This window comes from Anthonomus grandis, chromosome 7 (assembly GCF_022605725.1).
Source record: "Anthonomus grandis grandis chromosome 7, icAntGran1.3, whole genome shotgun sequence".
Taxonomy (NCBI): domain Eukaryota; kingdom Metazoa; phylum Arthropoda; class Insecta; order Coleoptera; family Curculionidae; genus Anthonomus; species Anthonomus grandis.
In genome coordinates, this window is record NC_065552.1 from 35,450,869 (window position 1) to 35,466,598 (window position 15,730).

General features: G+C 33.8%; 1 protein-coding gene across 3 annotated transcripts in view; it reads left to right on the plus strand.

Annotated features, from left to right (window-relative positions):
• Window positions 1-15,730, plus strand: part of LOC126738775 (teneurin-m) — a 326,951-nt gene that overhangs the window by 120,206 nt on the left and 191,015 nt on the right. The gene's annotated exons all lie outside the window — the stretch shown is intronic.

The window sequence follows — 15,730 nt, forward strand, 5'->3', positions numbered from 1 at the left end:
CTGAATAAAAATTCAGAGCTTACCAGCCTGCCTCGCAGTATGGCCAATAAGAACACACCGAGCATCCACACATGTTGAACCCTGTAGTCAGAATAGCCTTGATGGCAGCTTTGCTGTTAGGGCAGAATAAGGCTACTTTATTTCTGTGTCGATAATTTAAGATTTTCTGTCTGCATTTGAACACGATTAATGCTTTAGCTTTGGAATAATACAGTAGCATGTTTCCTTAGCCAGTAGGCTTGTGTTATGTTCTCTAGGTGACTTAGTAGTTAAAATACAGAATATAAAGTCAAAATCACTGACAAACGGTCTCACCTTATACCAGGGCATCATCAGATCTACAAGTAACGTAAAAAATCACATACGTAAGCCTACTCAAATATATTGGAGTGGTTTTCCTGTTCGTTAGGTGGGAATTAAAACAACCGATAATAGTCAACTAAGATCACTCACGTCTACTAGAAATATCTATGTTTACTGAATTTATTTACGAGTATTTAAATCTCGTGCCTATATTCCGAACTTTACTTTACTGAACTGACTACTGACTATTATCGACGATGCGGCTCCTTATATACTCGGCAGAATGCTGTTCTGAAAATTTCTCGCCAATGAATTCGGGATGTCGTGCAGTGAACGATTTGTGTCATTTGGAATGATGGAGAATTAGCTGGTTTCTCGGTGCATATACTTCTAGAACTCACGTCCTAAGAAAAATACACCACAACATTAAATGTGATTCACCCTCCAATAAATTAAGCTTAATACCCTTGATGAACTCATGTAATTTCAGCATTATTCGGCTTAGTAATGAAATATTGGAAGGACATTTAATGTGTTCCGTAATTTCAGTAAGTATAGCACCGAAAATGTTCCGTCAGCGAAATACACTTTCGGATTGGGTTCCAGGAAGTTCTCCTCTGACCTCGCTCGCCAGCATAGCCCCCTCTCATTAACTTTAAGTTTGTAATCATTTACTAGCGTTTGATGCGTTGATGAGTGCGTATCGTTGAAGGTTGTAGTTGTATAACTTTTACGTTAGTCTAATAAGAGTAGTATGCTATTTCAATTATAAAAGTAATGATAAAAAATGTTGATTATAAATGAGTGTGAAGTTTAATAAATAATAAATACAAGTGACATTTGGGCTTTTATTTAGGTCTTTAATGAAATACAATGTAAATGCGAGAAATAGCAAATAGAACCAGTGCAAGTTTAATTAAAGCTAGCACTTAATGGTTTGCAAAAGCACCTTTTGTATCGACTATTTTAGATTTGTTATAACAATTCATGTGTTCCTGAACTCTTGTGGAGATTTTTTTGCGTGACTGTCCTATGTTAATAGAATTGCAATCATCACAACTTCTTGAGTAGGCCCCTGATTTTAAATAAGGAAATTAAAACAATCGATAATAGTCAACTAAGATCACTCACGTCTACTAGAGATATTTATATCTACTAAATTGATTTACGAGTATTTAAATCAAGCGCCCATATTTCAAACTTTATTTTACTGAACTGACTACTGACAATTATCGGCGATGCGGCTCCTTATATACTCGGCAGAGCGCTGTTCTAAAAGTTTGCCGCCAACCTTCGAGATGTCGTGCAGTGAACGACTTGTCTCATTTGGAATGACGGAGAATCAGCTGGTTTCTCGATGTATATACTTCTAGAACTTACCTCCTAGGAAAAATACACTACTCTAGGCCTAGTTAAACAATTTAAACTTGTGAAAATATTTCGCTGATCCGCTGAAACCGGTAAATAAAACAACTCGGGTCGTTACTAAGTGTTTATTCATCGAACTTCTACTATACTGCTTTAACTTTTTTTCTCAAAACTAAAACTACAAAAATTAAACGTTGACAAAAATGCTTACTGCTATTACTAAGAATATTATTTTAAAACAAGCCGCACTGATAAGTCCACACAATGAAGTCTTTGTGAGTCTTTACGGATTTTATGGCGCGAAAAGAGTTAATTTTTAACAAAACTATTAAAATGTTGCAAAAACAAACAGTACGTCTTACTAATTTAATTGCTCTGCTACTAGGCAATTTTGAGATAGTTGAGTCGAGTTGAGAGTTGGTCGGGTATGTATCCTATTCCCCGAATTCAACTTTCACAATTCTCAATTCTGAAATGCACCGTGACACTTCTTCCACGATGCATCTGGCATCATTCGGCTTAAATAGGTTTAATTACCACTGACAAGGAATACAAAAGGGTCTAGGAAAAGGATCCGAAGGAAAGGAAAGGACATATCGACCACGTATTGACAGGATAAAGGATGAAGCGAAAGTGGGATCAATAACTTTCACAAAATTTCGTTCTTAAAAGGACGTTGTCGATTACGGTAAGCGGTAGGAGTCCAGGGGGAAGTGCAGTACATGCTAAGAAGAAACACACAATAAAATAAGGTTAAGCTACAAAAATGAGATGTGGAGGGTCGAACCTAACAACCTTAGATCCAATATTGCAGCGTTAGGCTACATCGACTATGTCGCAAAACATGAAATGTGGCTTAAAGTTAAAAATGTCGTTGACACTCCAATAAATCAAACTTAATACCCTTGATGAACTCATGTAATTTCCGCATTATCCGGCTTAATAATGCAATGCTGGAAGGAGATCTAATGGTTTGCAAAAGCATACTAGCACAAAAGCTACACTTATATTGACAATTTTTGAGTTTTTAGATTTGCTATAACAATATATGTGTTCCTTAACTCTTGTGGAGATTTGTTTGCGTGACTGTTCTATGTTAATAGAGTTGCAATCATCACAACTTATTGAGTAGGCCCCTGAATTTAAATAAGGGAATTAAAACAATCGATAATAGTCAACTAAGATCACTCACATCTACTAGAAATGATTATATTTACTACTGAATTGATTTACGAGTATTTAAATCTCGCGGCTATATCGTGGGTATACTGTGAAAACTGACCAAGTCAAGCCATCATAGTTTGTAAATAAATCAATTTAAAGGTTTGCAGTTTTTTTCGGGATTTAGAGTTTATAGATAAAGCAAAATATTCGTTCTTTTTTCTTTTTAATATTATAATATGGATTTCATAAATTAATTTAGTACTTAATATTGTTGTTACCTTTAACAAATTTGAAAAAATTGACTATTTATTATAAAACTGAAAAAAAAACTTTATAACATGGGCCTAAAGAAAACCCGTTGCTTCTGAGAAGCCCGTTCTAAGAAAAGAATTTGAAACAAATGATAGGAGAAAAAATTAAACGATGCAGCGAACTTGTGTGTAGGGAGAATTTAACGAAAATTGCAAGGTAAGTTAATTAAAGAAAAATGACACTAATCACTAAAATGACATATTAAGTCAATACCAAAGTTTACTGAATAAAATACATTATTTAATGTAATGTAATTTAAGTAATTATTTAAAATACATTATTTTATTCAGTAAACTTTGTCAATACTATATTTGCATTAAACGTTCTAACAGCTTCGCCAAATACTTTCCAAAATACTCAAGCCGGGCGTGTTTGAGCAGAAAAAAAAGCAGTAATTTATTAAGCAACGTAGCGCGCCAATCCTCCAATTCATTAAAGTTTCACCTGGAAATACCTTTTACGCGAACGTGATTGAACTAAGTAACCAAAGGAAATTCTTAACGAAATTTGTAGAAATGTCGGGCTACCAATTGCCCCCCATCACAACCCCCCCGTCATCCTGTACCCCACCCAAAGTTGTCTGAAGTTAGCGTCATTAAGGGGCCTTCACCAAGACGGCTGTAAAGCGCTGCACGTGACTGAAAATTCGTTACTTCTTGAGCTGGATTTTTTTTTGTTTTGTTTTATTTAGTAACGAGAGCAGTTATTTTATGAACTTTTAGGTAAATATTTATGTACTGTTTCATTACTAAAAAAAGTGCATTTTTAATGTTTTCAATCCTTTAAAATGAATTAAAATTTTTTTTTTTTATATTAATTTTTAATCAGTGGTAATTAAGTTAAGACGGATGAAATCCTTGATATGATGGAGGAAAGAGGACAATATATATAACAATCAAATGAAGCACCAAGAGACAATTCGCAATGTAAAAACAAAGATAAAAGAAGCGAAGGAACGCTAGTTGAAGGAGAGGCGACAGAAACTACTACTACCCCAACATGTACAAAAAGATTAAAGAATTAACAACTAGAAGGAAAAACAGTATTCAGACAACTTGAAGCTCATTGACGCATGGAAGGATTACGCAGAACAACTTTCTAATGATGGACGCAGAGTGACAGAAGACTAAGATTACGACATGACTGGATCCGAAATACTAAGATATGGATAAAGCCATTTCAGACAGAGCCAAGAGCAAAAAAACGACAAAACACCAGGTTACGACAACATACAGGGAGATATCATAAAATTCCTATGCGAAATGGATGACCACTTCTTTGATTTTCTGATAGGCCTTTTTGATACGACAAAGGGGAGATTCCGGAAGAATGGCTACGATCAACGGGTCCGGTTAAGTTAAAGGGACGTCTAAAACCCCATTTTTTTTGAAAATTTTTACATAGAATGTTGGGTGTGGTCAAAATATTGATAAAAAAGTGAGGATGATTGGAAAAAATTCAAAATTTTGGAAATTATGAAGTTTTTTCTACAAATGTTAAATACGTAATTATTGCCGGCTTGCACAAGGTTTTTTAGCTCTTAATTTTGCTATAATTAAAAAATATATATTATATTGGGGTAATTGTTGAACTTTTTGGGGGCTCTAATTGTAAATTTATAGCATTTTTTATCGCTTTGTACCCCTTTCAATTACATATTTTGCATTTTATACACAAGAAAAATAAAACAACAACCTTATTGACAAAAACGGCAGTGGCTTCACTATGTCCCTAGTAGTATTTTTTGGTTTTGTCTGGAACACTTTTTAGTTAAATGGGTTGGCTGTGGACTCAGGCATAATATAGTTAAATTTTACATTACATGAACAAAACACATTTATCAGGTGTTAAAAAATAAGTATTATTTATTGAAATTATTTGATATTTTATGCAATTTAATATAAAATAAGTATAAATTTTGAAAAAAAAAAACATAATTTAAGATATTTAATTATTAATAGGTAAATAATAACGATGAGGCTTAATGTAAATTAACTTATAGTCAAAACAATAAATATCTTTAAGTTCATTATAGGCATTAAGAATAGGAATAAGGCATAGGAATTATGCTTTATCCCTGTTCCTAATGGGCATAACACGGAGCTGCCGCCCCGCTCAAACGACTACCTAACCCACTATTTAGCAAAACAAAGATAAGAATACAAATTCACGGTCTCATGAAATCTATATAATTTTTTCAAAGCTACACGTGTTTCGCTCCTATTGGAGCATTATTAGGCCTAGACCTACACAGATCACATTACAACTCATTGTAATTGAGTATGTGTATGAGTAGTAATGTGATCTGTGTAGGTCTAGGCCTGATGATGCTCCGATAGGAGCGAAACACGTGTAGTTTTTAAAAAAATATATGGATTTCATGAGACCGTGACTTTGTGTTCTTACCTTTGTTTTGTTTTTGTTTGGTCTCTTAGAGAAAAATGGATGATACGTTTCCACTATTTAGCGCCAACCCAAGGTTCCAATGCCTTTTTGCAATCCCAACTCCATAGGTGCGTCAACCACACAGTCTCATGTGCGCATATTTTTATCATATTTGATAGACAGATGACAAGACAGAAAATTGCGATAATCGCACTAGTACAGTATCCACTCCCAACAAATAATATTTGTTGACGTAAGTGACATTTGACAGTCTTTTTTATTTATGAATTAATCCGTATTTACATATTTGATATTCCTGATTTGCCTGAAGAACTTTGAGTTTTATGACTTAAAGAAGTGATGTAAGTCCTTCTAAGTTACAGAATTTGCTTACTTAAGGCTTTAAATTTAAATTAATAGCATATATAATGGTCAATGTGATGCCTAGTCGCAAATAGAGTGTCGTTAAGCCGGGTGTAATTGTGAATTAAACATAGGTGGAAAATATTTTATAATTTTTTAAATTTTGCATTTTTTTACTTTAAACTCAACATTCTATGTAAAAATTTTCAAAAAAAAATCGGTTTTCAGACGTCCCTTTAACTTTACCGGACCCCGATCAACCTTTGCAGCCCTACCTAAAACACTAAACGTAAAATACTGTGATTAACACCGATTACTAAGCCTGATAGATCACATTAGCAAAATTTTCACCAAAATCAGACTCAATAGAATTTATAACAAATGCGAAGCAAATATATCGAAGTCTCAATTTAGATTCCGAACCGCATTGGGCACAAGACAAGCGATCTTCAGTCTGCAAGTTCATTTAAAGACGCAGACATGCACAAGAACGACTATTTCAATTGTGTTTGAATGTCAAACCTAATAGACTCGTGGAAATGTTCAGGAAGATATTGATGCCTAGGATAATCAGTCTCTATTGGAACCAAAGTACTAAGATCGAGATGGGGAACTTAGACAGAGGAAAGATGAATGCGTAATATTGAATTTGCTGTAGGCATGTACGCAGGGGTAATGGGTTGGAGGGCCTATGTTAGCTGATCACCTCTTGTTGTTCGAGGTAATATGACTGGTGTGCGTTATATTGATTATTTATAGGACACAAACTATTAATCTAAAGGGCCGTTTACACGTCCTTTTTCAGCAAGGCAACGCACGTTCCCTTATTACTCGTCATACTACGGACTTTCTTCAAGAAGCAGGCGACTGTTTTATTTGTGTAACATGGGGAGGAGATTAATCACTTTGCCCCATTCTTGATATATGACTACTTTATTGGCAAAAAATTAAGCTAAATAAAACGTACCTTTGTCACTTTTATGTCAGTGAGTATAATTCGGGTAATTACCATAAAATAAATAATTTCTACATATGGATTAAGTTTTACTCTTAAAATATTGTTTACAGTTAATAAAGTTAAAGTAGTTAATTAATTAACAATAAAATCATTGTTTGAATCTTATTGATTCCAACTTTATTTTTATCATAAAATTAATATTGTAAGTAGCTAGACAACAAATTTTGGACAATGGATATCAGTTTTACGACTTAACGGAAATCGTTATTATTTATATTATTTCTACAGAGAGGAAACGCGGAGTTTTTATGCTGGCACCGTGGCAATTTAATGGCATCAATAAACTTACTTTTTAAGGACGTTATAAAAAATAAACTGCTATTGCTAATAAACCGATTTATTTGTCTACTTTATGAGACCTTGTTCATATGGGTTTAAGTATCTGCAACAAGTTAATATTCAGTTTTTATTATCGTTTTACAGAAGCCCCTTAAAACGTTTTATTAATGTTGTTTGATAAAAATAGGACACTGAAATTTTTTATTACCACTGTACTAGTTATTTCGTGATAAGTGAAGTAAGTAGGAAAAAACATCGATCAAATTACTTCACCAATATAAAGTTAAAATAACTATCGCTTATAAGATTTGGAAGAAATATATCATGGGTATACTGCGGGATGATTTAAAGTAATCGTCAAAGAAATCAACTTTTTTATAATTAATAATAAAGGGCAATTTAATCAGGAAAAAGGGCTCTTTTCAATGAGAGTTTAAAAAAAGTTGCTTTCCGTTTGAAAAAAAAAGTTTGGGTTAATTTGGACCCCCCCCTGTAGGTGAAAAAATACAAAAACTATCTTAACATGTGAAAAAAATAAACAAAAATCGACGGGTCTCAGGAATTTTGCGAGATAAATTTTGATTAGTTTTAACTGAATTTATTCCAGTTAAAGTCACCACACTGTATATATTTATTATATATAGCACCACGCACGTTCTATTTACCCTCCAATTTATCCTTCTTTGTACTGGGTCCGATGATTGCCAGCCTCTACGGGCAATCTCGTCTGAGCGAAAGAAAAATCGGAATCAAATTTGCGACATTTCCAAGGCAATTTAAAAAGGCATTACCCTTAAAGAATAGAGGCGCATTTTTCCGACTGACCGGCGAAAATAGTTTCGACCAAGCCCGCATGGGCCTCACGTTTAGTTGAAACTTAAACTAATTTACGAAACTGGGAGATTAAAATCTGGGAAAGTTTCAGGTCAAGTAGAAAGACTTCATTTACTTTTTTGTGAATAGGTTCAAAAAGTCCAGATGCTTGCATCGAGGTTAAATTAACTTGTAACAGCTATTATGAATTTACTGAAATTCAATGCTAAATATGTTTAATCAAAAAATCCGTTTCTTAAATTCAAATAAAGTATTTTTCGCTGTATACTGAATATCAAAGCCTACACTGAAATACAGACTGAAATAATGTTGATGCGCGTTCATAATTAACGCGCGCAAAGTACGATGTCACGTGTAAATTAGGCATAACTGACAGCTGTTCACAACAGATTTATAAATTTATAACCTGCGCATATAACCTATATCTTTTACTTCATTTTTTCGGTTATTTACTGATTGCGTCATTTTGATATTCGTCAAGTTGCGTGTGCTTGTACTTATTTACTTTCAAGTAGTAATTCTTAATTACTTCGTTTATTACTGACTGTCGCCGTAGTGAGCTTCTGATTTATTATGTATCGAATTATGGGCCTCTTTATGATAAGGCTGTTAAAAGTAATAAAACTCCTGGGATTTTTATTGCAATATGATATTACAAGTGAATTTGTACTTGCAAATTGATAATATCTGATGATTTTATTATAATTTTAGTTCCTAAAGTAGTAAAGGTTCGTTTTAAATATTTAAGAAAAGACTGTTCAAAGAAAGAAGCGTTCAACAATTCTATTTTACTGACGGGTCCTAGTCTGCATAGTGTATACAATATGGATGCTAAATTTGTCTAAATTTGGTTTGTGCATCAGCAAAACAGATCTTGAACTTCTCCAGGACTTCACTTTTATACCTATAGTAGACAATTGTAAAAAATCATCTATAAAAGTCACAAATGATATGTGTTAAATTACTTATGTTTCTTGGATTATATTTTTCTTATCACTTATAATCGCTTCTTAGTGCTTGTTATGCTATAAATAATATTCCGGCAACACTAACCGGTTTACAGGGACTATTTCTAGGGAGTTGAGTTTGTTCGACAGTCTTGATTTAAAAGTTCTAAACAACAAGAACAACTCCCTAGATCTGATAGGTTCCAGAAACCCTGTTAAATTTAAATGATGAAAAAATAAGAACCTATCAGGCCGGCTTCGTTCTCTAGTAGTATACATTTCAATATTGTATATATTACATTTCAATTCTTCCCATCACCTGATATCACTGCATATAGATTTATATCAAAACAAGGCTGTGTCCGAAAATAAAATTACTGCAGAATGCAGCAGCTGATTCCAAGATATTCCACAAGCAAAACCCAACTCCTCTACACGCTCAATAAAATTGGTAATACTACCAGAACCAACAAAATGTAACTGCCATTTTGAAATTGTTGAAAAACTCTTCGCCAGCTCATCGGAACCTAACGGATTCGTGACATCGTTAGCATTAGCAGAAGTAAACACAGGTGCATTCTGCTTCAAGGTGGAATTAGATTGGGGAGGAAAGGAATAGTTCCTCGATGGGGAATAATAAGAACACGTTATTGGTTTAACTGGATCCTGTGAATAAACGTTCGTAGAAGGAATGGTGTGAAGTGACTGAACTAAATGTGTCGAAGTGTGGTCACAAAAAGTTGGTGCTGTTCGAGTGAACTGAATTGAAGCAGGCCGAAACGAACAACAGGGACCTAGATTTACAGATACCGTCGAAGGAATCACATTGGGTGAAAGATGCTGTGAGACTTCTCTGAGCTTGAGAAACAGGAAGAAGATGATCCAGAAGGGAGTCCTCTCCAGGGGAAGCTTCAATAATAACCGGCACCTGCAAAATTTCTTCTAAACTCGTTGTCAAAGTTCGCTTAGCCATTTCTAACCTATCAATAATAGAATTTAACTGAGTAGACAAACTCATTACTTCTTCAGAAAAATCAGGGTGAAATTCTAATAACTTCTTGAAATGACCCTGGATATGTAAGGCCTTAGACCGCAACCTACTATACTCTTTATTAATATTTAATTCACTAAGACCTGAGATAACACTTTCCAATAAATTACACTTTCCTGTACAAATATCGACTTCGTTATCAGGGTCCAATTCTATTACCTCAAACATCGGCAAGCTATTAAGTTTCTCTAATTTCAAATATAACCTTAAACGTTGACGCTTTTCCATAAGAGTACCAGCAGTAATAGCACCTCGAGATGATAGCTCATACTCAAGCTCGTCCAGCTTCAATTTATTTATATCCATTTTCTATTGTGTATTGCGATCTAACATGAGCAACTAAGCCGCTAACAAGGTACGGTGCACACAGTGCAATCCATCCTGTTCCAAAAAAAAAAATTTTTAAATCTGAAGTCCCGGGTTTGTACTGCCCCTAACCTACGTTAAAATCCCAATGACAGTATAAACGCTTTACGGAGTTGCAACACTAATAGCTAGTTAGTTAGTAAAACACCTCAGTAAGATTCTCCCCAACCTAGAAGAAATATACCTAATAATATATCTATAATAACCATATCTAATATAAAATCCTATCTAAATTTTTTTTTAAATTTTAAAAAAATAACTTAAGGTTGTTCGGCTCTAGTATTCTAGTAACAAAGCAATTATAAGTAATTCTTACAGATATCTTTAGTTCCCCTTACCCCTCACTAGTAAATAGTCTTAATTCTCCGTGTATCTTTCCTATAATCCTCTGCCCTTCTTTTGATATCTGTATCTGGAAATGAATTTTTTTTTTCCTATCAAGTATAAATTTGCTTATTAATCATGTGGTTTTTTTCTTCAATATTCACAACAAATTTTGTATTAATCTACGTTCTTTTAAGATCACAGTTCTTGTTTGGTTATATTGCTTGTTCGTGTATTTTTACGCCCATTATGTCATGATTATATTTCTTTATAGTAACTCATTTCATTGATTGACATTTTTTCCACGTCACTCCAAGATTGCAATGTGACTTTATTGTAATTTGTTACGTAAACTCAACTGTCCTCCCTGACGATGGACACTGCTGTGTCTAAAACATGCTTGGAGCCTTTTTAAGATAACGTGTGATACGTAGGGCATCCATTTAAAATAGAAAAGTTTGAGGTCAATAAAATATCCATTATTCCCAGGCATCAATATCTAAGTTACCGTTTTTTTTTTTTTTTTTTTTTTTTTTTTTATTATAAGAAGTTATTAAGTTATTACGGCTGCTTTATTTTGAAATAAAATCACTGTATATTAGACACTTATAAAATGTAAAAATTAAAAAATTAACTATAAAAGTCACAAAATACCTGATTCCATTGTTTCACTACTTAATTTGATACTACTAGTGAGAGTATAATGGGGTAGTGTCTGTAATTTTAGAGTGTAATATAAAATATACCGAAATATTAAACTATTGGGTAGATTTTTCCCTTTTATACCTAGTTCATAAAAAACATAGTCTTAAATATCCTTGTATTTCTCCTACAATCACTGTCGTTCTTTTGATGCTGGTATCTGACTATGGATTTGCTTCTTAGTATCAAGTAAAAATTGACTATCCACAACAAATTCTATTAATCTTCTTTCTTTAAGGATCACAGTTCTTGTTTAACTGTACTGCTTGTTCGTGTATTATGACCCCTCATTATGTCCCTATTATGTACCACAATTGTATTCTTTTATTTTAACCCGATTCAAATAACAATTTCCCAAAGAGTGATGAATTAATGCGCTGGTTGGTGAGTGGATATCAGATTCCTCTTTGTCGATGTCAATGTCATTTTATTGTAATTTTTTACATAAACTCAAGCCTTATACTTCCTGATGATGGCCACGACTATGTCTAAAACGTGTTGGGAGTTTTTAGCTAGTTCCTGTTTTTCCAAAAAAAGAATACAGTATTATATTTAAAATATCCGAGTGGAGGGAATCTGTTTTGCTTTAAACATAATTATTTCTTGATACTACTTAGATACTATTTACATTGACGAACAGAAAAAGCAATATAAAGTTTTATTACTTTTTTATGACTTTCCCTTAGACCACACGTCTAATTCATCTAAAGCAAACCAATCGGTTACCGTGAAACGTGCATTACCACCAAGAATTCTCATATTACCATTATTTTCTAAAAGCCACAGTCACAAATCACCAAAAAAAGCTTAATTAAAAAGGCATGAACCGATCCGAAAAATAAGAACATAAATCTCTTCAAGCAAGGTGTGTTTACAACCAGCAAAAGCACTAGATCGCTGAGAACCGCAGCTTTATGGATTAACTGCAACGAGTTTTTATATGTAGATATGATGTTTTATTTTATAATTTGTGAATATGCATCATAAATGTACTACGTAAATATAAATTTGGATATTTTAAGAGTATAGCTAACATTAAGGTAAATTAAAAATAAAATCTGTTCAGCTATCAGCTATAATAATTTTTTTTGTTAAGTTTATTTGGTAAATATCCGGATTATGCGTCATTGTAAATAATACACTGCACGACATCTCGAGGGTTAAGCAGGAATCTTCCGGAGCAGCGTTCTGCCGAGTATATAAAGAGCCGCATCAACGATAATACTCAGTTGTCAGTTCAGTGAAGTAAAGTTCGGAATATTGCCGCGAAATTTAAATAAATACAGTAAAAATTAATATCACTAGTAGTGGTAAGTGATCCTGTTCTCGTAGTGAAAATATTTTCAATTGTTTTAATTTACACCTAACAAACAGGAAAGACCTTACAATATTTGTATATGCATTTTGACAAAAGTTAATAAATCTAATTAGTTTGTGCATATACCGATGTCAGATTTGCATAAAGTTGTATTAAAATTTAAGCTAGGAACTCGTTGACATCGGAAAAGCGAACACTCCTTAAATTAATGGTTAATAAATTACTATAAGGACTGGGCTCTTCGATTAACGCAACTGCACCGGTATCTGCGTCGTTCATAATTTAGGGCTAAAAGATGGGGGAAAATACTGTGAAATCTGACAGTTTTGATTAAAAGACCGATTTTCTATGTAATAAAACGAAAAATCCATTATTTACATATAGCAAAAGTATATATATGTTACAGGTAAAGTTAGAATAACGGTTAAACTGCACAATACCCAGAAAACATGGGTAAAGTCCGAAATAATATTGAAATCACACATATATCGTATTTTACCCGGGTAAACCGCATTCTATCCGCTTTTGCGTGGGTAAAGTTGGATGTAGGAATTATTATTGCATCATCTTTCACCACGTTCAGTTCAGTTCTAAAATGGCAACCGAAGAGAGTGGACGTGCGCGTTTAGCACAGCGTTTTTATGAAGTTTTTAACGAGTTGGTGTCTACGAAAAGTGCAAATAGTTTTTATTTTAATAATGAACAATACCAAGAAATGTTAGAATCAGTTAAGTTGGAAAAAAACTCTAAAACTAAGACTACGCTACAACATCGGCGGTTGAAGAGGTTTGACATATGTTCTGTTAGAGACGTTGAAAAGCTTATTGCTCGTGTATCGTCAGGTGAATCTAGCATTAAATATTACGTTACAAACGACGAAATGTTTGACATTTTGAATGATGCACATTTAGCTATAGGACATGGCGGTAAGCACCGTATGGAAAGCGAATATAAAAAAAAGTACAAGAATATAACTCAAGATGATATTAAGTTATATCTGCGCTTGTGTGAAGGGTGCCAAAAGAAACTGAGAAAAAAGGACTTGTGGTTAAATCAATGGTTTTTTCGGAGATGAACAGCCGTTGTCAAGTGGATCTAATTGACATGCAATCCCATCCGAATACAAATTTATTATGGTGTATCAGGACTACTCAACTAAGTTTATTCAAATACGTCCATTAACGTCGAAAAGGGCTGAGGAAGTAGCTAATAGCCTGGTAGACATAATATTTTGTATTTTCGATGCCTCATCACTACAATCGGACAACCATGTCATTGAAGAGTTATGTACGATGTGGAGAGGCCTTAAACTAGTCCATGGGAAATCACGTCACAGTCAGTCACAAGGCAGCGTGGAAAGACCAAATCACGATATACAGAACATGCTTATGACGTGGATGGACGATGAAAACTGCACGCGATGTTTAAAAGGTCTAAGATTTGTTCAGTTAATAAAAAATAGGGCATACCATGATGGGATAAAACAATCTCCTTATGCTGCCATGTTTGGGCATAATATTAAAGTCGGCCTATCCACATCAGCTTTTCCAAAAGAAGGTATTGAAAATCTACGAACCGAAGAAGAGCTCGAGAAAGTGGTAAGGGAATTTGATTTAGATGAACAGCCTCAACAAGAAATAAATACAAACCAGTCTATGGATAGTGACCCAGAACCAGACAATTTGCAAGAAGATATTACTGAAGGTGGCAATACGGAAAATGGCAACAATAATTATCGAGAAAACGCTAGTAATACAGAAAATCAGAGCAAGTGTGTAGACTGTGACAATTTAAATACATCAGGGAATATAAGGTGTGAATTTTGCTTGTACCAAAGGAATATACAGTCAGTGGCGGCTTTTGGGGTAGAGCCACAGTGCCATGGCTCTACCTAATAAACGTTGAAAATAAAAAAAAAAATTATTTTTTAAATTTTACTTCAGTCCAAAAAAAAAATATCTGTATATTAATATTTAATACCAATTATAAAATTAAAATACTGGAACGCAGCCAGTGCAAGATTCCGCAAATTTCGCTAATGCGAAATCGAAGACGTAGTTGTCGCGCCAGGCCTTGTATCGATGCATGTTACATCGAATAATCACAGCAAATGTCCTTGAAACAACGTGGTAAAGCTACAGCAAATTAAATAATTTTGGGCCAGGCTCCAAACCAATAGAATCTTTTCTAGCAAAACGTGCGTGATATTGTTTGTTTTGATTATTCATCGGGCGTTCGCGGTTCCGTAGAGATCTTTTATTTTATTTAGCTGGCGTTTTCGGCTTTGTTGGTGTTTTTTATTTTTATTAAATATTAAAAACAATGAATAAAATTAGTTTTTTAAAAGCAAATCCATTTCCAAATTAGATCAAGGTTTGGCCCTACCTCCCTGAACTGTCGAGCCGTCACTGTATACAGTCAAACAGGCTAGACGCAAAAAGAAATTTAGAAAATCAAGCAAAGAAGATGGAAGCTTTATCTAATTCAAAGTTTCCCCCATGTTCTGTTGGAGATACAGTGAGAGTAAAAATTCCAGACGTTGATCGAGGAAGGGGTGATTTTATAAACATTCTCATGACAGTTATCGAGAAAACTGACGACGATTTGTATAAACTAGCGAACAAGAGAGGAACTATCGAAGAAATATTTTTCAGGAACCAATTTTCTGTGTGCAGTGAGAAGCTTATTGAGACCGGAAAAGAAAAATTTAAGACAACCTGCAAACGAACAGTCACTTTTAGGAGGTCAAGGTTATAAACGATGCAACTGTAAAAGTAAATGCATGCCCAATAAATGTAAATCTATTGGAAATCTTTGTAATTCGAAATGTCACAGCAGCTTGTCTTGCTTGAATAAATAGATTATATTATCTTTTACTTTGTTAGGATACAGTTTTAGTGTAACCTTTGATTTGTAAAATCTGTTTTTTTAATTAAATAAATTTCTCCAAATATTTATGGCGTTATTTTTTAACATTTACCACGCCAAGGCGGATA